Source organism: Neomonachus schauinslandi, chromosome 3 (genome assembly GCF_002201575.2).
Source record: "Neomonachus schauinslandi chromosome 3, ASM220157v2, whole genome shotgun sequence".
Lineage (NCBI taxonomy): Eukaryota > Metazoa > Chordata > Mammalia > Carnivora > Phocidae > Neomonachus > Neomonachus schauinslandi.
Genome location: NC_058405.1, coordinates 16,859,173 through 16,882,352, shown reverse-complemented (window position 1 = coordinate 16,882,352; position 23,180 = coordinate 16,859,173). Strand labels below are relative to the sequence as shown.

The 23,180-nt window shown below is 37.0% G+C and overlaps 1 protein-coding gene and 1 pseudogene across 1 annotated transcript in view; both read left to right on the top strand.

The window, feature by feature from the left end:
* The window catches only part of GPC6 (glypican 6), a 1,077,089-nt gene that overhangs the window by 68,164 nt on the left and 985,745 nt on the right, over positions 1 to 23,180 (top strand). The window lies entirely within an intron of this gene.
* Positions 15,384 to 15,980, top strand: LOC110585796 (annotated as a pseudogene).

Here is a 23,180-nt window from a genome sequence, read left to right as displayed (position 1 = left end):
CTTTACTCAGTCTACTGATTCAAATGCTAATCCCCTCCAGAAACATCCTTACAGACACACCCAGAAACAATGTGTTACTGGCTATCTGGGGATCCCTTAGCCTACCTAGTCAAGTGATAGGTAAAGTTAACCATCACAGTGAGCAAAAATAGGATCACCCATAGGGGCACTTCGGAAACATGACAGAGTCATATCTGTGTCATGGTAGTTGAGTGGGTGCCACTGGTTTGTAGTGACTGGGGACTGGAGCAGCTTGGCTCCCTGCAATGCACAGAGTTGTCTCTTATTCTGCACGCCTTTCAAATGTTCTTGAAGACATTCCTGCAAATGAAAAACCTGTGTATAATTTTCTGAGTTTGGAAACTAACTCTGTTATTCATTATAAAAAATATATTCCTGTTGTGTTATTATGCAGTGAATTTTTCAGAAATGCCACTATCATGTAAATTGAAAAAAAGACTATGCTTTGTTGTATTCCATATTTTACCAGGCATTATTCAGTATTGTAACAAATCATGGTACTGATGGCTAAGCTGATTTTGGTACTTGAATAACTGATAAAACACGTTGTGTCTGTCCTCTCATTATTTATTTATTTTTTTTTAAAAAGATTTTATTTATTTATTTGAGCGAGAGAGAGAGAGAGAGAGAAACAGCATGAGAGGGGAGAGGGTCAGAGGGAGAAGCAGGCTCCCCGCTAAGCTGGGAGCCCGATGTGGGACTCGATCCCAGGAGTCCGGGATCATGACCTGAGCCGAAGGCAGTCGCTTAACCAACTGAGCCACCCACGCGCCCTGTCCTCTCATTATTTTCATGGCCTTCTTGTGAAGTCTGGTCGAAGCATTTACATATTGAACTACTATTATTTTATTACAATTTTTAAAAGTTGAAAGGTCCTTTTATATTATAGTTAGTACATTTTACTGATTAAAAAAAATATATACGTGAGATGGGTTCTATTGTCTGTGAATTTCATTTCTGATATAAAAAGGGATTGAGTCTCAAGAGACTTAAGCGTTACTGAATCATCCCTGCCTTAGGAATCCAGTTGTTGCCTTAACCGTGGCCCTTAAACCCAGGCCTCCGACATCCAGGAAAAAAGGGCAGCGCCACATGTGGAGGAAATTCTGACACCCTTTCTAGCTCTGGAAAGTTCTGCATTTCAGGTAATTCTTTTGCAGGGAATGAGATATGGCCGGCTGCCTCTTCTACCTATGTATTTGACATTTTCCCTGTGGAGACATGCAGAAGAAACCAAGATTTGTTTTCATGTGATGATTCTTTAGATACTTTAATACAGCTAGCATCCATTTTCTTCTCCTAATCCTTCTCCGAATGCTTTGAGGGCCCTGCTCATCCCAGTCATAGAGTGAGGCTATTCCTGCCCAGACACGGGACATCCTACTTCCATTATTGCAAGCAAAGACAACACCACTTGTTTATTTATTTGTTCTGGTCATACAGTAATAATGTTGGCAGATATTGCGATTGACAACAGCAAAGGCCGACAAAGTCTGTTGCGATGAATGGCTAAGCTGTACTCCCCTCAAATCTGTATGGTTAGTTTTGTTATGCCTGGAACATCCTAGCAGCCTGTAGAGATAGTCCCCTTGTAAACAAATAATGACATGAATAGAGGGAGATGTAGCCCCCAGCTCATGTGTTGTGCCAGGTGTCTGGCCTGTACTCTAACCGGGATTGTTAACAAGGTGGTGATAGGATTGTGACAGAATCCAAACTGGATACAAACTCCTGGTTCAGGAACAGTCTGAGACTGTGCCCTTACAAAATTCTCAGCTGGATGTCTGTAAACTGTCGAAGGTTCCAGGTTCCCCGGGCAGGAAGGTCTTTGGGGTGGGCAGATGGAAGAGTGATTTTTAGCCCCTGAGATTCAGGAGTGAAAAAGAGAGAGAAGCCAAGGAGAAAGTGGGTACCCTTTAATAGAAGGCTGGAAGAAAGTTATGTGGAATACTTGCCAATAGTATGTGAGTTATAAATAATTCATTCAGAAAGTTACTTTGGCTTTGAAGAAGATACCTAAGCACCCTAATTGTATCATCATTTCACATCTGTCTTATATGAAATTGGCAGTACTTCCGAAAGCATTATCAAACCAAATAACTTTCTTTTTTTCCTTCTCCAGTTACAGAGTTTCTTGAAAACAGTCACTTTTAACCTCTGGTAGGTTTCAGTTCTTTTCTTTTGTTGAAGTAGTTTTTTTTTTGTTTTTTTTTTTTTTACACTTTTTCATTTTTCAGCATATATCCTCCTCATTTGTTTCTGAGTGTCAATAGATCCCAAGGACCGGGTATGCTCACATCCCTGCTTATGTGATGTGTGGCCAAAGATCTTATTTCCATGTCTGTTTCCTTTGGCACTGTGAATCGTATATACACACCTCTTACTTCCTATTTTGAGGTTTTTTTTTAAAGATTACTTATTTATTTGAGAGAGAGAGAGAGAGAGAGTGGGGCAGGGGGCAGAGGGAGAGAATCTCCAGCAGACTCTGTGCTGAGCGTGAAGCCTGATGCAGGGCTAGATCTCTCAGCCCTGAGATTGTGACCTGAGTCAAAACCAAGAATCGGTCACTCAACCAACTGATCCACCCATGTGCTCTCCATTTTGAGTTTTTAACTAAGCAAGAAAGACCAAAACTGATAAAGTACCAGTGGCTTACTTACATTATTGTTATTATATTATTGTTATTATTTTATAATCCAATAGCTTATTTATTCTATATTCTGTATTATTTATTCTATAGCTTATTAATCTGTGTCCTATGTTCTTTATCTTTTTTACAAAGACAACATAGTTTCACACAGCCTAGTGATTACTGGGACGAGCTTGCAGTGTTCTTCCATCATTTGATAACAATTTCCTTTTCGCCTTTGATAACCTGCTTTAAGTTCTCAAGTCAATATGCCTATACTGAGCCATTTACTAAGGAGGTGTTCATTGTGAATAGCACGGTCAATTAAATGAAGGATAATTTATTTAGTTGAGCACCTTGAAATCTTTAGCTCGCTTAAAATAGGAACTCAACAGTGGTTCCACAGGCTGGTGTACAACTTTGCCTTCTCGGAAACCTGATGTGCCCAAGAAGATTCGCCCCACCAGTGGATGATTTGATTTTAACGATATCCTACTTGGCTCTAAAAATCGTGCTGAAGCCATTTTTGGCATGCTGTTAATAATGTAATTTAGTCTATGATGGCATTTGGTGATAATGGAAGAGAGAGACATAACCATTTTCATATTTAATAGAGAAGCAATGTGTTCTAGGTAATGAAGTTAGGACTCCAACCTGCCATTGTCAGCACATGTTAACTCTGTTTCAGAGATCCTTTTTTTAGATCTAAGTAAGTATAATTCTGTAATTTCCCTATACTCATTATGTTAGATGCTTTGCTGTTGTATTTTTGACATAGTAGCTTCTAGGATCATTTGTTTGACACAGCCCAAGAGTAAAAACAACCCAAATCCACCAACCAAACAAAAACTAAGAACCAATAAAACCTTTCAGGCTTGAAACTGTAGAAATGGGGCGCCTGGGTGGCTCATTCGTTAAGCGGCTGCCTTCGGCTCAGGTCATGATCCCAGGGTCCTGGGATCGAGCCCCCACATCAGGCTCCCTGCTTGGTGGAGAGCCTGCTTCTTCCTCTCCCTCTCCCTGCTGTTCTGCCTACTTGTGCTCTCTCTCTCTCTGTCAAATAAATAAAATCTTAAAAAAAAAAAAAAGAAACTGTAGAAATGAAGTAGTGTTTCTTCTCCCTGGATAAGTAAAACCAATCCATTATTTGAATGTCGAACAGCTAGCCAAGTTGTACACTTTCTTTTGAAATAAGATGGGAATGTTTTCCATCAGTTTCTCAACATTTGGCCGGAATATGAAAGATCATGTTAAAGTGTGAGCATAACAGAAAGCACTTGAGCTGACCAGCAGTGTGGCTTTTGAGCATTTCTGTGCTTTTTGTACAACATGCTCTTACTCCATGTTAAGGCATTTCTGTGTGGGAACAGGAGTTTTTAATCCACTCCAGTGTAACCCATGTAAATAGTATCTTGTGTTTACCCTTTCTTTTCTGTTCATACCTGTAACAGAATTCTATTCTCTAAGAATTATATAAATGAGGGGATTATACATTTACTGTTCTCCAAATTGCTTTCTCACAAACACTGTATAGTGGGGATTTTTCTGTATTGGCACATACTTCATTCTTTCTAAGGCATGCCTAGTATTACTTTATAGGTGTGACTTCCATGCTCATCTTCAGATTGTTCTTGATTATTTTTCCAGTTGTAAGTTTGATGCAATTAGAGGAATCAGAACCATTCTCTGAGTTGTCAAGAGAATTCTATTCTGGTTTTCTTTGCTCTAAAATGTCTTTTTGCAGTGAGTTCTGATGTCATCAGAGATGAACAAAGAAAGCTTGTAGGTAAGCTGAATTGCATAGGAGAACGATTTTTCTCTTTTTTTGGCTTAATTTTTCACCCAAGGATTTATTTTATTCTTTGAAAAAAACACAATGTAAAGAGTCAAATAAACAGGTGATATATGCTTTTTAACCTAGCCATTGTAGGTGAGACTGGTCTGGAAAACAAATCCAGAATCCAAGTGATCATATTAGTTAAGCACCTGAACCTACCCTCTTCCAGTAAACAGATTTTAGCAGTTCATGAGTAGGAAGGGTGAAACATGGTGGAGTTAAGGATTAAGAACACATGGCCTGGGGTATAAACTTACTATCTTAGATTTCCCACATGGCATTCTTGTGTTTTTCATTCCCCGGTGTATAAATGGGAGCATTTAATGGAGGCTATCTATTTTGTCTTTGGTTTGAGAGAATTAGACCATGGGCATGACTGTTCCAGATCACACAAGATGGTGGAGTGCAACGCAGCAATTTGGACCTGATTAGATGGGAAAAAAGGAAGAGTGTGTGTATGTATACTGAGAAATGAGGAAGCTGGTAATGACGCAATTCAGTGAATCATGCCAGGTAAGTAGATTATAAAGCCAAAGGATTACATGGCCAAATTCTTGTTTTGGGTAAGTTGGGTCTGAGGTTTATGAGAACGTAGACTCATGTGCAGTGGCAGTTAGCAAGAGGGAAGGGAGAGTTTGAAAAAATTAGAACTAAAAGTTGAAAACCAGCCTATTGTCAGTGTGTAGGATGATTAAGGTACCTTTGTTTGCTGGTTATTTTTAGGGGTCATGAGAGGGAGGGGAATTCTTTATCAAATATTTATGTCCTTTTTTTAAAAAAAAAAAAAGTTGTTTGATAGCCAAATCTTAAAATATTATATATGCTTAAAGCAATAATTTTAGTTTTTGCTTGTTTAAAAAAGAGCTGTGCAGTTTATTATCAATATAATTTTGGTCAAAATTTTCTGGAGTGTAATTTTTTTCTTGCCATCAAAAATGAGTATGGTGATATTGTGAATTGTCATAACTTCAGTTATAGTCTCTTTTCCAAGGAGATGATAAAATGTATTCCTGGAAGAGAAATTCCTGTATTCCCATACATTCCTGTATTCCCTGTAGCCCCATAAAATGCTTTTAATCATCCCAGTGCAATTGTGTTTATTATTTATTTTGCTTTTAAAATTAGTAAATTGTTAGCTATTGAAAATTAAAATCATCACCAATTAACAGATAAGGCTATACATGTTAAATCATTTAATTAGTGATTATATTTTCTCAGTAACATTTGACAAGTAAATTATTCATTTTTAGAAATTTCGGTTAACCATTACATATTAATATTCTTTATAGAATTCAACACTATTTCACCAGAAATACACCCAAAATAGGCAGTTAGGAATTTTAAAAATGTGGGGCACCTGGGTGGCTCAGACGGTTAAGGGTCTACCCATCTATTTACCCCTTATTACATGCTTGGCACCTACAAATATTTAATTGTTGAACATCTCTTTAAGGGTCTCCTGGGATCGAGCCCCACATCGGGCTCTCTGCTTAGTGGGGAGCCTGCTTCTCCCTCTCCCTCTGCTGCTCCCCCTGCTTGTGCTCTCTCTCTCTCTCTGTCAAAAATAAATAAAATCTTTAAAAAAATACATTTTCTTTTATAATAGGTAATTAGAATATTTACTTGAGGAAGTATTTGTCCTTCATTTATTTTCACCATTTATATAATCAATCATTACCAACTAATGTTTGAGGGATTTGAGAGTCTCTCTCTCCTCTCTCTCTGTGTTTACTACTTTTATTGCAGACACTTGTTGATGACATGTGTGAGTGGTATATTTGCACAAAGTGCTTTTGCCTGGTCCTCTATCTGATGTATTTACACATTAAAAAAAAAAAGAAATTAATAGCATTCATAGTGTCCTGTTCCCGACCAAAGCAATTCCAATGATGTCTTTTTTTTTTTTTAAAGATTTTATTTATTTATTTGGTAGGGACACAGCGAGAGAGGGAACACAAGCAGGGGGAGTGGGAGAGGGAGAAGCAGGCTTCCCGCGGAGCAGGGAGCCCGATGCGGGGCTTGATCCCAGGACCCTGGGATCATGACCTGAGCCAAAGGCAGACGCTTAACCAACTGAGCCACCCAGGCGCCCCTTCCAATGATGTCTTTTCATAAGGACATCCGTTTTTACATACTTAAGACCATCAACTTTTTAAACCTAGGCTTGTAATGTTGAATATACTTGGTTTACTCTCTTTCTGCATCTCTAGCACATTGCAACCCTTGCTACTATACCTAAATTCATTATTAGAATCCTTTTTAACACAATGCTCCAGGCTGCAATCCCCAATTAAAATTATTACTTGAGTGGGAAACTATTTTTTTTATTCACGCCCTAGACCATTACCAAAGAAGGGGCTTTAGCTAAGTCCATTGTCCAAATATAGAAATAAAATCTGCATTCATGCCTGGGTTGCCTAATGTATGGGCTCCTGTCATTATTCATTCATGGCGTATCTTTCGTAGGCCCAGCCTAGTGCTTGAGACACAACGAGATCTAATATATCCTTGATCTCAAAGGGCTCATGATCAGGTGTTGCAAGAGGACATATAAACAAATTACAGTGTAGGGGGATGATTGCTGTGAGGGATAATGTAAAAACATGCCCTAGAGCATAGAGGGGAAAAAAAACCCAGCTTGATTCTACCCATATCTAAACTTTTGTCTTCATTGGACAACAGCAACATTTAAATAAAAGATTTCTTTAGCAACCACTAAATAATAATTAATATGAAAGAGCCATCTATTTACCCCTTATTACATGCTTGGCACCTACAAATATTTAATTGTTGAACATCTCTTTAAGATTGGCATTCTACTAAAATGTTTTTCTTTGTTAAATCAGAGTTATAAGCCTTTTCCTCAAAATCAATAAATCAAAATCTTATTCTGTGATTAGGAACTCATGGCTTCAATGTTTGTTTCGTTGCTCAGCATATACTTTAATGTACTTTACTATTCTGAGAAGGTGTCATACCTTGCTTTCATTTTTAATTTCTACAGTGTATGCACTAAGTGCTTAAGCTCTCATTATCTGATCTACATTTGAGGAGCAAGCTATGTTAGTACTTTGAGCCATTCTCATTAACAAGGCAATTTTGACAGCATTTCCAAGTATGTAGACCTGTATTATAAATGTTAGGGGAGGTTTAGAAATGTAATGAGAGAGGTGGTCCCTGTTTTTACCCTTCCTGTTATTAAAAATTGGCTGACTTTTAACATATTCATGGGATGTTTTATATGTGGTCCTGCTTTTAGAAATCAGATTCACGTTTCAGCAGTCCTTTTATTAGCATTTTTTTCCATTAAAATCAGAAATCACACATAGTAGGTCATTTAACACTGCCTAAGTATCCATTATAATTAAAAATATTTGGTAAACTCATTGGGTATCTTGATGTTTTTTGAACAGAAAAAAAAATGACTTAATCTTTATAAATAGCTTTAATTAGCTGGGGACCTCTTATGCTTCTCAGCGTTGCTGTAAGCTATTCAAGGTTGCCTTAACTTTTTTGATAACTAGGGCATCCTTTGAACTCACAGTATGTTTGTGGTCAATGTCAACCTCACACCCTTTCTTGTTTGGTCATCCCAGACCCTGTGTTTTATGAGAGGCATGCTTTTCTGTTTTTCTGTTTTGTTTTTCTTTTGTTTTTTGAGTTGGATTTATGAAAGCTTTTAATTTGAAGGAAGACAAGTCTCTGCAGAATCAGTGCTAGCTGTCTGTGGCCCCATATTTTCTTTTTTATTTATTTTAACAGGAAACTGACTGGATCATGGTGAATTCTCAATTGGTTTTATTAAAATTACCAGTGGAGAGTGACATGCATGGAGTAGGCTCAAACCTTGATTGAAATCCAACATCAAATATTTCTTTTTGTTATAAAGTCAGTCTTTATATTTTAGACTTTTCTTTGGCTGTTACTGTGTTATGATAAACCCATCTGCTATTTCAGCACATGGTAAGAGATTTCTTTATGCCAGTGTGGAGGATGCAGGAAGAATGATAGATGGCAAGGGAAGCCACTTACTCGTAATGCTTTTTGTCAAGTCATGTCCTCTTGTCCCATCATACATGCCTTTCCTCCAGTGAGTTCAGCTGTTATTATGCGGCATTGTCATTCTACAAGGAAAGACTAGCTGGGAAATTTCTGATGGATGCCAGGGAGATGGAATAGCAGTCTGTATTTTGTACATGACTGATAATTTTGGTCTCTTGAATGGTAAAAATAGACACATAGATGAGAGTGGTCATTTCAGGCTTCCTTCCCTCCCCCATAACTAAGGAAATTTTAAGAATCATTCTAGGTAGTTAAATTTTTCATAAATATGTGCCAGATTTTGTTTGTTGGCTTTTGTTGCTTGATGCTGATGGACCATCTCCTGCAAAGAAAAATAGCAAATTCTTATCTTAAATCAAGAAGGTGAATGAAAAGTAGGACTGTGTGATTCTTTTCTGTAATAAAGTTCAGATAACTTGATTATATTAGGAGTAGCATATTTTCTGACAGAAGAAAGATCTTGAGATTACAGTTAAACATGGCAACTTGAGTAAATGTATTTGCCTATACTCCCTTCTGAACACCTCACTGAAATCAAAGGAACACAAAGGATAGAAACATGAACAAAGAGGGCGCCTGGGTGGCTCAGTTGGTTAAGCGACTGCCTTCAGCTCAGGTCATGATCCTGGAGTCCCAGGATCGAGTCCCGCATTGGGCTCCCTGCTCGGTGGGGAGTCTGCTTCTCCCTCTGACCCTCCCCCCTCTCATGCTCTCTCTCTCTCACTCTCTCTCTCAAATAAATAAATAAAATCTTAAAAAAAAAAAAGAAACATGAACAAAGAGAATTTGAGGGGAGATAATAGATTGGAAATGTTGTGAATTTCTGGGTAATATAAATTGGAAGGAGGGATTACTAGAGCAGAGACAGTTGAATACTTGGTGCTTACAGAGGGAGGTGCCAACAAGGAGGAAGCTTGGAAAAGACAGGAATTGGCAATAGTAGATACTGCGGAAGTTGGGAGTGAAATATGGGGCAAAAACAGGGAGTTTTGTGAAAGTCTGAACAAGATATGCTGTACCTCCCCATATCCTCTTCCCCTGTATGAGCAGACACTGATTGCTAGAGTGCCCCTACTTCTTCAGGGATGTGATTTATTCCATGGATACATTGAGTTAGGGTGATTCTAAAATGGGAACACCATGCACAGCTAAAGGTAAAGTCTCCATGATTAACAGTGAGAGCTGTAGCTCTCTCCTGCCATCTGTCTCCAAGAGCATTGGTACACAGGCCTGTAACTCTCAAACAGGAGATTAGAGAAAGCTTATTTTCTGAAGAAACTGGTTCTACAGAAAAGATCTCCAGATCTTTGATATTTGAAGGATCAAGTCTCTGCTTGCTCACCTTGAGCAGTGAAATAAATCCATTTGTTGATAAGCTGCATAGGATTCCCAGGCATTATTTTATTTTCTCTTGAATAAAGCCAAGGATCACCATGTATTTGGAGTACACACAAAAAGAACGAAACGGTCTACAGCAAGAAGAAAGAACTACCAGAAAGGAGTTTGGAGAAGCTAAATTAATAGTTCAGGAGCAGAAAAGATGACTCAACAAAAAATGAAAGTAACTTAGAGAAATAAGAGAAGACATTGCCTCTATGGGAAAGAATGTAATGCTATTACAATCAAAACAATTGAAGAAATAAGAGCGACCTCATGATATTTTAAAAATCGAAAGAATAAAATTAATCAATAGAAATGTCTGACCATTAAGGAAATGTCCTAGAAAATATAACAAGCAGACCTCATAATATCCAACTGATAGTGTTTTCATTAAAAGTGCAGCATAAACAAAAGAAAAAAGACATTTTCAAAGTAATTTAAAAAAAAAATTGTCCCAGAACTGAAGGACACAAGCTTCTACATTCAGTTCATAACGAAATTATTGAAAAAGAGCCAAGAACATCATTATGAAATTTCACAACTCTAGGCATGAAGACCAGATCCTAATGGACTTTAAGTGAGAAAAATAAATCCTTTGTGGTGCACAAAGAATTTAAGACCAAGTGACACTGGATGCTCCTGCAGCAATATGGAAATTAGAAGTAGTGAAGGAAAATCACAGGACAATAGTTATTTGACAGGTCTGTGATCAACCAACCCAAATTGGAGCAGGAGAATTGAGGGCTCCGGGATATGGATTACCGGATAACTTTGATCATAAGAAAACCTGTATTTTAAGTTGTTTTAATGGGGAGAGTTTGGGAAGAGTCTAAGCAGAGGGAAAAAGAGAGGCAACAATTAAATCTAGGAAAAATACAAAGTTTTACAAAAAAGGATATGTCACAGTGTACTATTTGACTCATAAGAGAAAATATATGTACTCATCACAGTGTAAATATTGCCCAGTACCTTAACAAAAAGTGGTTATATATATGTGTTCCAGAAAAATTGACTCCTTTCTTTCCTCTCACTAAAGAATAAATTGCCATAGTTTTTTAAGTACATTTTTTTTAGTTTTTAACTATGTTTTATTTTATTTATTTTTTAAGGATTTTATTTATTTTAGAGAGTGGCGGGGGGGCGTCAGAGGGAGAGAGAGAGAATCCCCAGGAGACTCCATGATGGGTGTGGAGTGCCATGCAGGGCTTGATCTCAGACCAAGAGATCATGACCTGAGCCGAAGTCAAGAGTCAGATGTTTAACCGACTGAGCCACCCAGGCACCCCTGTTTTAACTACATTTTAAAGTGATTCCTTTAAATACATAAACTTTTTTGAATTTAGCTGTCTATTAAAAAATCACTTGTCAAAAGAAAGGGATTTAATTCACAAGAGAACAACAAATAATATTAATAAACTGTTGGAGTCAGGTTATTTTGACAGTAACATGTTATTTTGTTGCTGTAGATATTTCAGAATATTAAGTAATACTAAATATATGGACTAAAAGATATAGTTTAAATGAGGATATTGAGACAAATAATAACCATATTGGAAAAGTATTTCTAGAAGGACATACATATACCCAAACTTGATGACATATTTTTGGTGACATGTGATGGTTTAGGAAGAAAAACTACTGGATTCACTTTGGGCAACATACCAGAGTTGCTTGTTTGTTTGTTTTAAGTGTTTTTTGATAGAGCAATTCATTGAGGAGTATTTTATTAAATAGGAAAGCCAAATTCCAGAACCTTCTTCCCTATTCAGCTACTGTTATCTTACCAATAAGAATTACTCACCAAATCTTTATAGCATAGGAGGGAGTGATCTCTAGGACAGGTGAAGCTTTGTATCTCTCATCACTAATTAAGCTAATTCTATTTTAACAATAGCAATTTAAAGAATTGCCATGGTTTTGCTTTTTTTCCTCTAATCAACACCATGCTGGTTATAAGCAAAAAGATTCATTTATAAATTTTTTTTCTGCAGTATGCTTGACTGTTAATTTCCAGGTCAGTATCCAGCCTATCAAAAGTTTCATGGGGTGATAATTTATGCTTATAATGGACAGTCTATTTAAAACTATGATGAGGTCACCCCAGCTAAAGCAGCTAAAATGCTGAATCCCATTCTCTCACTTACTCAGAATCACATCACTTTAGTTTGCTAGTTTCCCATCTTTAATGATGGGTGTTTCATTCAAATAAAACTTCAAACTTCTCGCAGTCCAATTTATCACTAGCAGTTCACATTATTAATTGTGTGTCTCATCCCTTGAAGCAAATCACATGGCCTCCCTCATTCCCTCCCTCCTTTCCTTCCTTCCTCCCTTCCTTCCTTCTTTCCTTCCTTCCTTCCTTCTTTCTATTCCACAAGTAAAGCAATGATTTCACTTTCCTAGGTAATGCCTTCCTCTATAATTTTTTGAACTGAAGGCTCCAATCTTATATCGTATTATATACAGTACAGATTATAAATTAAACTGAGTACTCCTTTTTTTGATTCCATTGTCAAATTAACTATTTTTCGTACTGCAGGTTAGCACATTTTTCAGCATTAAGCCAGTAATAGAATCAGAGATTTTTAGAGTTGAAATGGATGCTAGAAAGTATTTATTCTAAATCCATCCAAAAACAATATTTTTCTTAAAACAGGGACATTTTCATCTCCTAGAAAATAGTGCCAAATACATTCCTCTAATAAATAAAAGAAGTTGCCTCACTAAAGCACTGCCCCGAGTGCTCCAAGTCTATGAGCAGCTTAAATAACCAAATCCAAGTTGTCTCTGATCCTGTATCTGGAATTGTCAGCTCATTTCACCATCTAGTGTGAGACCAGTATTAGCCACTAACTGGACGGGCTTCTGGTGGGGTAGAAGACCAGTGCTTCTCAAACTCTGGGTGGGGAAGGATCAGTCCTCCTTCTAGTCTTCCTCCTTCTATTCCTCCTCTTCCTCTTGCCCCTCTTCCTCCTTTTTCCAATCCATTGCAGACTGATTCTTTCATAAAATATGATAAAATTATTTTCTAAAATTTAATTATAAAACAAAACAAGTTCATTATTATTAGATTCAATAGATAGGAAAATGTCAACTTGTTATGAAAATTTCTAACTCTTACACTTGATACTTCTGCATCTCTCATTAGGCTCTGGCAGTTCAGTCTGAGTGGCACTGCTGTGCTCTATGAGGCTTGATGTTCTGTGATGAGCTTCCATTTTCTTTGCACTGGAATTGGCTACATCTTAAATATTGGTCCAGCAGTACGAATGATTGCTCCATATTTTATATCGGTTTTTGTGACTATTATTACATATATTTTTATGCCACTTTTGTATCAGTTTATATATATTAAGTTCATTTTGTAATATAAATTTCTTAGTAGCCAACTCATCAATAGTTGCCTTATTAAGATTTCTGTTATGATGACCGTTATATACTTAAGAGATGTATGATAGCATCATTGAGGGCATATCATATGTGGACAAATTTATTACATAATAGACAAAATATGTGATATGTGTGTATGTGAAGTTATATATATATATTATATTGTATATAAACATATATATAATAATAACTTCTCGACACTTATCTTACCAAGGACTGCTCATTAGAATGGTCTGGGCTGCCATTTTCCCATTCACTTTTCCTTTCTCCTTTGCCATCCTTCCTCCACCTGATTGTTGTATGAGCTTTTGCATTGTGCTGCCACGCATATGCATGACTCAGTTGCCAGTTTCCACCTGTCCTCCAAGTCCAAGTCCCATTTTGCATCCAGCTTGTGGTTCACTGGGGTTGATCTCAGGTCCCAGAAAGTTTCAAATCTTGACTTTAAATCAGAACACTTAGGGGGCATGTGGGTGGCTTAGTCAGTTAAGCGTCCAGCACTTGTTTTTGGCTCAGATCATGATCTCAGGGTTGTGAGATCGAGTCCATCAGGCTCTGTGCTCAGCGGAGAGTCTGCTTGAGATTCTCTTTCTCCCCCTCCCTCTGCTCCCCCTCTCCACCCTGTTCTGTCTCTCTCTCTCTCAAATAAGTAAATATATCTTTAAAAAAATCAGAACACTTAGGGCTTAGAAAGTTGCAGATCTTCAACTTGTGGCTCTTAATGGTATTTTACCTACATTAAGGTTTGTTTATTCAGCATGAGGCACCATGCTAAGTATTTGAGAAAAAAAGATGGGGAAGACATGAATACTGCACCCAACTGAGGGCTTTAGAATTTAGTAGGAGATAGACATATAGATAACTTGTTTAACTGGAGCTGTGCTAAAAGTCTTTAACTTTGGGGTTAAGTTAAGAAAGCCTTTACAAAAGTGCTGCAGTTGGGCTGGGTTAGGGTGATTTAGTGATGGAGGATGTACATGCTCCATGTGGGGGCTTAGGTGTGTAATGCATTCTAGGGCATGGAGATGTGAAAATGGTATGAGATTTGGGTTTTGGAACTACCTGTTTAAGCACTCCCAATTTATTCAGCTTGAGTGGTGGCTCCCTCTTTTATGCTTTTTTTGAGACCCCAGTCCTAAGAACCAAAAGTGGTATTTACTTTTAAGATTCAACTGAAGCCTGCATGGAACCTGCCTCTTCGCAGTGTTTACCTGGAGAAAAATATTGCAAGGATTCATGCACAGCAAATGGGCAATTAGAGTTTTGTAGACCTGTGTCTATATTTTGAAAGACCTAGAATGATCTTTGAAGAAACGAAAAATGCCAACCCTTAGGAACACACTAGAAACTGATAAGGTATCTTCAGCCTTAGTTTATTTGGATTTGTATATTAAGACTTTTCAGTCGGTTAGCTCATGCAGAAATACACCCCCCCCCAGTAAAATTAGGAGGTAGTTTTCCTATTAGGTATTTGATTTCCATATCCCATGATTGTTTATGAAAATGTATTGGTGTATATTTTAAATTTTCATGATTAATTTTGTTATTTTTAAGCCCTAATATAGCTTTTCAGAGGTGCAAACCCAATACATTGCTTTGTACTTACAGGCAATAAGGATTCAATATAATCCAACTTGATTTGAGGAGTTGAGAATGCAGATGGGAACAAGGAGTGGCTTATACTTCAGTAAAGGTGGAACATGAGATGTGGTTGGGGCAGAGGAGTGGGACAGGTAGCACTTAGGAATAGGCAGTGGCCATCCTCAGGCACTGGACTTTGCTTTTTCCTCTGTGGGAGATCACAGTTTTAAAGCATTATGGAGAGTGTGAGTGGAAGAGGATCATCTGATATGTGTTTTGGAAATATCAAGGTAGTGGTAATGTATGATGCATTCATTTTATTTGAGTGAAACACAAATACTGATTGTGAGTCACAAGTCAGTATTTGTATTTCATGAAAACCAAACTTCTGTACTGATAGGAGAAGGAATCAGCCTGAGAGACTCATTAAGAGACTCTAGCAGCATGGGGTGATTCCGGAAGAAACAAGAGCATGGCGTGAACATGGGGAAGCAAAAGAAAGCAAGAAAGTATGCGACCATGAAGCGAATGCTTAGTCTCCGAGATCAGAGGCTTAAAGAGAAGGACAGATTAAAACCTAAAAAGAAAGAAAAGAAAGATCCTAGTGCACTCAAGGAAAGAGAAGTCCCCCAACATCCTTCCTGCTTATTCTTCCAATATAACACACAGCTGGGCCCACCTTACCACATCCTGGTTGATACCAACTTTATCAACTTTTCCATTAAAGCGAAACTTGACTTAGTACAGTCAATGATGGACTGTCCGTATGCCAAGTGTATCCCTTGTATAACTGACTGTGTGATGGCTGAAATTGAGAAACTGGGGCGAAAGTATCGAGTGGCTCTAAGGATTGCCAAGGATCCACGATTTGAACAATTACCATGCACACACAAAGAAACCTATGCAGATGACTGGTTAGTACAGAGAGTAACTCAGCACAAGTGTTAAATTGTGGCCACAGTTGACCGGGACCTTAAACAAAGGATCCGGAAGATCCCTGGAGTTCCCATCATGTACATTTCTAACCATAGGTACAACATTGAGCGGATGCCAGATGATTATGGAGCTCCTCGGTTCTAATTCTTAAAAGATAGAGTTCCTCTGCCTTCCTTTACCAACTTTTTCTGTTGCCAGTTCATATTAGCAATATGCTGTAGCATGAATTATTCTTATACCCATTTGCTCTGTTATGAGCTGACTATGGTTAAATACACCCACTTTTTGATGTTTTGAAATTGATATTTTGTATCATTTAAATATTGTTGCATCTTTTTATAAATCAGATGATTGCTCATATAAAAAAAAAGAGACTCTAGCAGTGTGGATACAGGGGAGGGATGCAGGGGCATATCTGCATGGTTACTAGTTTTCTTCATTCAATAGATATTCATTAAGTTCTGAGTAGTCGCCAGGTGCTAGGTCATAATGGAGAGCAACACAGACTGCGTCCTGGAGCACAAGACATATAAGACAGCCTCCAGTCTCTGCTTGGGTGACTAGTGGAAGCTGATGCAGTCAGCACTGTAGGAATCGTGGGGCAGAGGTTGGTGGGGGGCGGGGTGGTTGGGGAGAGGCTTGTGTGTGTGAGTTGAGGAATGGTTTCTCAGCAGTTGTAGATGGGATTTAGTGTTGGAAGGACTGAGGTGAAGTACTTGGGTTGGGAGACTTTGGGGTTGGGAGGTCTAGGCCAGTGCTTCTTAGACCTTATATATGTTGGAACCACCTGGGATCTTATAATATGCAAATTTTGTTGCAGTAGGGTCTGGGTGGAGCCTGGGATTTTTCAGTTTTAACAAGCCCCTGTTTGCTGCTGTTGCTGCCTGCCCTTGGAACAGTAGCTGGAGCTGCAGAAGGGTAGTTGAAAAGCTGGTTAAAAATTGTTGAATAGTTGAAAATGAGATGGAGAACTCCTTCCTCTGGGAGAATATCCACATTATTTCCCTCTGTCCCTGTCTCTTTCTCTCTCTGCACATGTGCGTGCACACACACACACTCATACACACAAACTTCGAGCTTTAGAAGAATCTTGTAAACAAACTATTTGGGAGTGGAACCATTTACAGATTGGGGAATGCCTACAGATGTGTACGTATGCCTTCATTTACAATGAAATTGCTTTTCCAGAAAGTCCATAATCTCCAGGTCATCTGGAAAATATTTCTTTATGTCAAACATGGACAGAACATATTTTGTTGACTTTACTTGCAGTTGTCAAAGGGGAATAATGAACTCATATTCACAGATAACCATTTCCAAACCACACTTTATTTTTAAGTGTTGACTTTTCAACTCTAATCCATTAAAATCCGAGAGGCGGTAAAAAAAGAGAAAACAAAATGTCCAGCTAAAATTTTTAAGGAATGTGTTTCTATGAGGGAAATACTGTGTCGTGTTTGTGGCCTCAAGGGAAAAAGATAGCAAGTGTCATTTGTGGAATAAATATATATAATTGCATATCATCTTCTGAGCCTGCACTAAAAAATAGTAGATGTTATTGGTTTTTTACTTTTTGGTTGTCTCACAAGGCAAAACAGTTAAGAAGAAATCCTCAGCTTTTTATTCTTTTGCATCTAATATGAAAACAAGGATGAGAATATAGAACAGGGCTTTTCTTCGATGCAGGGAATAACTGGGAGGTTGGATTCCTTTTAATAGCTTTTGATGTGTTGAAATCCAGTCAGTGTTTACATAGTAAGTAGTCACTTGACTTAAATTTTTTTTTCATAAGCATTACTTACTCCTGCAGTGACAAATGAATGTTCTCTTTGCTCTGAACATTGCCTATATAAATTATTAGGAGAAGTGGAGTAAATATTACCCTCCTTCTAATAGGGATATTTCTCTGATGGGGACCCGTTTGTTTACTGTAGCTGCTGGGATGGCATGATCAGGGTGACACTGAAGACACTGTAGGAGTAAGACTTTCTACTTCTTGGTTGGATTTGTAATTTTATTTTTGTAGTTTTATTTCCTTTTACACTTGTTCATTGACTCTACTCTCATTTAACAGGAAAAAAAAAAAATCAATTGCCTAGAGGAAGATAGAGATGTTCCACTCTCATTAATAGACCAAAACCTCAATAGGGAGATGACTGTTGCATAATGAAAGGTGCTTAACATCAGAAGACCTGGATTAGAATCCTGGCTCTGTTCCTTGCCAGTTTAGAAACCATCTCAGAGCCTTGGCCTCCCCAGCATGGAATTCTGTGCAGGAAAAATGTATATATAATGTAGTAATATGTGTGCCATGAGGAATTATTCTCCAGTCCCTGCTTAGGTGATCTATGGAATGATCTATGGGGAATCAGGGGAAGGGATGTAGAGCTTTGAGGAAATGTGTGAAGATAAAAAATAACCTCTGATAAATGACCATTTTGAACATACAGTATCTTTTTTTATATATTCATATTTATAATCCTCCCAAACTATGAAGTCTTTTTCTTTCTCCAGCCTGATTTCAGTATCAGTATCAGTAAATTTTGGTAACTTGCACTTTTTTCCCACAAGTCATCTTTATTTCTTGTTTGGGTCCATATTAAAAATAATTTAACTAAGTTATATAAAGACATAAAGCAAATTCCTAGGTGCACTTAGATGCATAAAGCTTATAGCCACTCATATTCTACACTTTCAGATACAAAAACTCTACCTTGTTTTTCCACTAAGGTTAAAATGTGTGTGTGTGTTTGTGTGCGTTTGTTGTATTCCATATATGAAAAACAAACAAATGGAGCCTACAAAGATTATTTTGTTTGTTTCTATTTTGCTTAAAATGTTGCTCAGTCTGAAATAAACATAAAATTTGGAAGTATCCTGACCACTAGCCAGAATTTAGGAAATATGATGGTAAAATATGTTTATCTGTCATATGTTTATTAAGTGCTGAATTAGTATTGCAGAAGACTGTGTAATATTGGAAAAATTAGGGATTTCTCCTCAAAAGTTCACTGCATATTTCTAGGCTTTCTCTAGACAGTGTTGAAATGCCAGGAATTAGATTTTACATTCAGTGATAGTCATCAGAACTGAGGGCTGCAGAATCTGATTTTGTATGTAAGTCAAAGACCAGGGTAAATTTGTGTATGTTTTTAAATATTAGAGGAAATCTTTACAAGAATTATCTTGTGTAAAATCGCCTATAAAATTTCCTCCCATGGTGACCTAGCTTAAACTTTGTACCCTGAGACATACTAACTAAAAATAGATACTGAGGAGTTTGTTCATTTCCCTTAATACATTGGCCCTAGGGAAACTCAGAAACTCAAATTTACTATGTTTTGTGGTCAGCCTAATTGCCCACAGAGAAAATTTTTTTAATTTCTCTTCTGATTCTGATCCTGGGTGTAAACAAGATAATTTATGACATGCGGGCAATGTTTTGAGACTTGGATATTAAAGTAAAAGCCAGTTCACTGGTCATTATTAGTAGCTACTATAAATTGTAAATGGATTAAGCGCTCATAATTATGTAAAATGGTTAGTTTTTCTTCGCAATTCAAATACAAACAGGGTTGGCTACCTTGTAAACATCATCCCTGTAGTTCCTGTTCTGTTGATCAGCTACAATATAAAAAGCTGAGTTGCATATTGAAATTAGTTTGATTGCTATTAGGGATTTAGGAAGGGAGGGAAGGAGGAGCGAGGAAGGGGGGAAGGAACTTCAAAGTATACCACTCATCATTAATAGGCATAACACACTACAGAGTAACAAATAAGATTGAAACAAAGCCTCGCTCCTCCTTCCCTCCCTCCCTCCCTTCCCTCCTTCTCTCCTTCCTTCCTTCCTTCTCTTTCTCTTTCTTCCTAAAAATACGTTTGTATTACATTGTTTTCAGATCCCAATTAGCCTAAATTTAATCATATATGCATCAATTACTTATTGTGTAAATGAAAATTATCCATTCTCAGTGGCATCTCCCAAATTGAAATTTTCCTTGTTCTATTATATTTTTAAATGTGAATTTTAAAAAATGCTGCTCTTTATCTCTCTTAAGAAGCTTGGTGGAGGATGATTCATCATCAAATTGAGAAGCGTTTGGTATGGATATAAATTTACATGAGAAATATCAGTTGATTTTTATCACCTTTCAGAGCAAATGTATTTGTTCTTCTCTTCTCATATAAACATAAATATCTAGAGAATTTTAAACCATCTTTTGTCCTCCTGAAAGCATTGTTTTTTTCCTCATTTTTCTTTCATTATTTAAATTTCATGGAACAATGGAGTTGTAGTCATATTATTTACTCTTCATTCTGCTGCTTCCAAATATGCTCCTCCCCAACTAGCTGTTTTTTAGCAATTTCTTCATCTACCACAACCTTACATACTTTGATAACCAATTCTTTAAAAAGTGTTTATTATAAAATTTATCATATAGATAAATTATTTATTGTGCATGTATAGTTTACATAGTAATAAGAAGGCAAACACTGTAAGCTCACCACCTGCTGGTTAGGACAAAATAATTATCAGAACTTTATAAGTCCAGTGCCCCCTCCATAATTACTTTTCACTGTTCTATGGAGGTTAACTTAATACTGAATTTTGTAAATCACTCTTACGCTTTATTTATAGTTTTACTATACTACCTATGTATGTATCTGGAAGCACTGTTTTGCCGGCTTTTGAACTTTAGAGTTTAATGATTTCTTTTAAGATTTTTTACTCTATGTTGCAAGATTCATTGATACTGATACTTGGATTTAGTTTGCTTATTTTTCTCAGCTCTAGAGTATCTCATTGAGTAGATACAATACCACTTATTTATCTAATGTACTGTTGATTGACCTTAGAGTTATGAATCTCACATACTTGATATTATAAACACTGTTTCTATGGACATTCTTTTTTTTTTTAAGATTTATTTATTTATTTGAGAGAGAGCAAGCATGCATGTGAGTGCATAAGTTGGGGCAGGGGAAGAATCTCAAGCAGATTCCCCACTGAGCATGGAGCTGACCAGGGCTCAATCCCATGACCCTGAGATCATGACCTGAGCCAAAACTAAGAGTAGGACGCTTAATCGACTGAGCCACCAAAGTACCCATCTATGGACATTCTTATACATGTCTCCCGGTTGACGCATGCAGGAGTTGTTTTTTGGGTTTATATGTGGATTAAAATTGCTGGATTATTTGCCAAGTGGTTGTACCAATTTGCACACCACCTAGTTGTAGATGCCATAGATTTAGATTTTTGCCAAAATATTAAATGTGAAGTATTATGGGGGTTTTTGTATTTACTCATCAGCAAAATTCTTGTTTATGTATTTAAACATTTTTGTCCTTGGTTATTATCTTTTTGGACTGATTTGTAGCAGTTTTTAATATATTCTGTTTATGAATCTTTTGTTAGTGTTTTAGGCTATAAATATCTCAGTTTATGGCTTTTCCTTTTATCTTTTTCTTTTTGACAAAAAGGATATCCTTCATTTATTGTAATTGTATTCATCAGACTGTTCCTTTTATAATTAATTTTTTGTGTATTGATTAAGAAATTTTTCACTGTCATAAGATTATAAAGATATTCCCTTGCAACTTTTATGTTGTTTGTAAAGTTGAATCCATTTTATTTATTTCTATATGTTTAACTACTACTTATCTCCATTTATTGACTAATGCATCTAGCCCTCACCTATCTACAATGCCTACTCTGTCATAAATAGAATTCTCTTATAGTGCATGTTTATTTCCGGGCTTTATTCTGTTTATCTGAGGGCATAGCAAAAGCACATTATTTTAATTACTATAGTTCTAATATAAAAGTCTTAGTGTTCTGTTCACCCTGTTTTTCTGGAGTGTTATAGTTTTTCATGGCCCTTTACTCTTCCACATACATTATAGAATCAGCTAATCACAATCCATAGAAATCTCTGCTGAGATTAGGTTGGAATTATATTGAATCCATATATTTATCTCGGGGGAACTGACATCTTTCTGATGTTGAATCTTATTATCTAACAACATGTAGAACTCACTATTGATTCAGGTTTTTAAAAAATGTCTTTAAAAACATTTTTATTAATTTCTTTATAAAAGGCTTACAAAACAATCCCAAGTCATCAGTTATGCTTCTCATTACATTTTCAGATATCCATGTTGAAAAATTGTATATTTTACTTTAATGTTATTTGACCCTCCCAAAAGTAAATATAGTGACCAAAAGTAGATGGGCAACTGGTTACACAGCCTTCTCTCCCCGCCGCCTCTCAGGGCAAATGTTTCTTCCAACCACTGAGCCGTCTTGGGAATCACTCATCAAGTCTATTATTATCTGCATTCTACCTGCCCATAGCATGGCTAATTATTATAATTATTAATTAGTTATAATTAATAATTATTTAGAGAGCAGGTGTTTCTCCAGATACTAATAATTAGTTGTATATTCAATTTTCCTTTCTAAAATGTATGTCATATGCAGTACAAATACCCCATCATATTATACAATAGAATAAATAGCTGATACAATATTTCCTACTTAGCTGATGCTAACTCTACACAGTTCTCTGGCTCATTATCATCATAATGTCCTGTACATTGTTGAGGTATCTTCAACTTTACCATATTCTTTCAGCTTCAGCATTTCTTTTGGATGGCCCAACAATATTATCAAGGCAGAGCCTGTGTTGCGATTTTCATTTTGAAGAGGAAGAAAGTGAAATTTGGAAAAATGAAGTAATTTCCACAAGACTACATAACTGGTGTCTAGTAGAGATGAGCCTCAATCTCAGGTTCTGACCTCAGAGCCAATGTTCCCGCCTCTATATGGCGGGGGTGGTGGTGGTGGTCGTAGGGACTGTGGGACCATAGGCCAAGTAGGTCCTCCAACCTAGTGTGTAATTGTTATTCAGTTTATCTAATGTGAAAGCCTTAGTTGGTGCTTGCCAGCTTAGTCTTTGGGGGGCTTCCTGCCTCTGTCTAGCATTGTACCAATTTGTACCTGCTTGCCTTCCCGGTTCCTATGGGCGTTTGAGTTTGTGGTCTCAGCCCTAGAATAAGGCTGGCATTCCCTGTTGTAGGTTTGATTTTTTCTTCTTGTACTTGTTACCATCTTGTACTTGTTCTGATTACTTATCACCAGACAGATCTTATAGACTGCTTTGCAATTCTATTATGAAAAGATAGGTGAATTATTATTCTCATAAGAATAGGCACAGAACACGGAATACAGTGCCTTGCACTCAATGTGTGCTTACTAAATATTAATTGATGATGGAAAAGATTTAAATCTTCCTCTAAATAACAAGATTTTGTAGTTATCTATCAAAATCTAATTTTGTT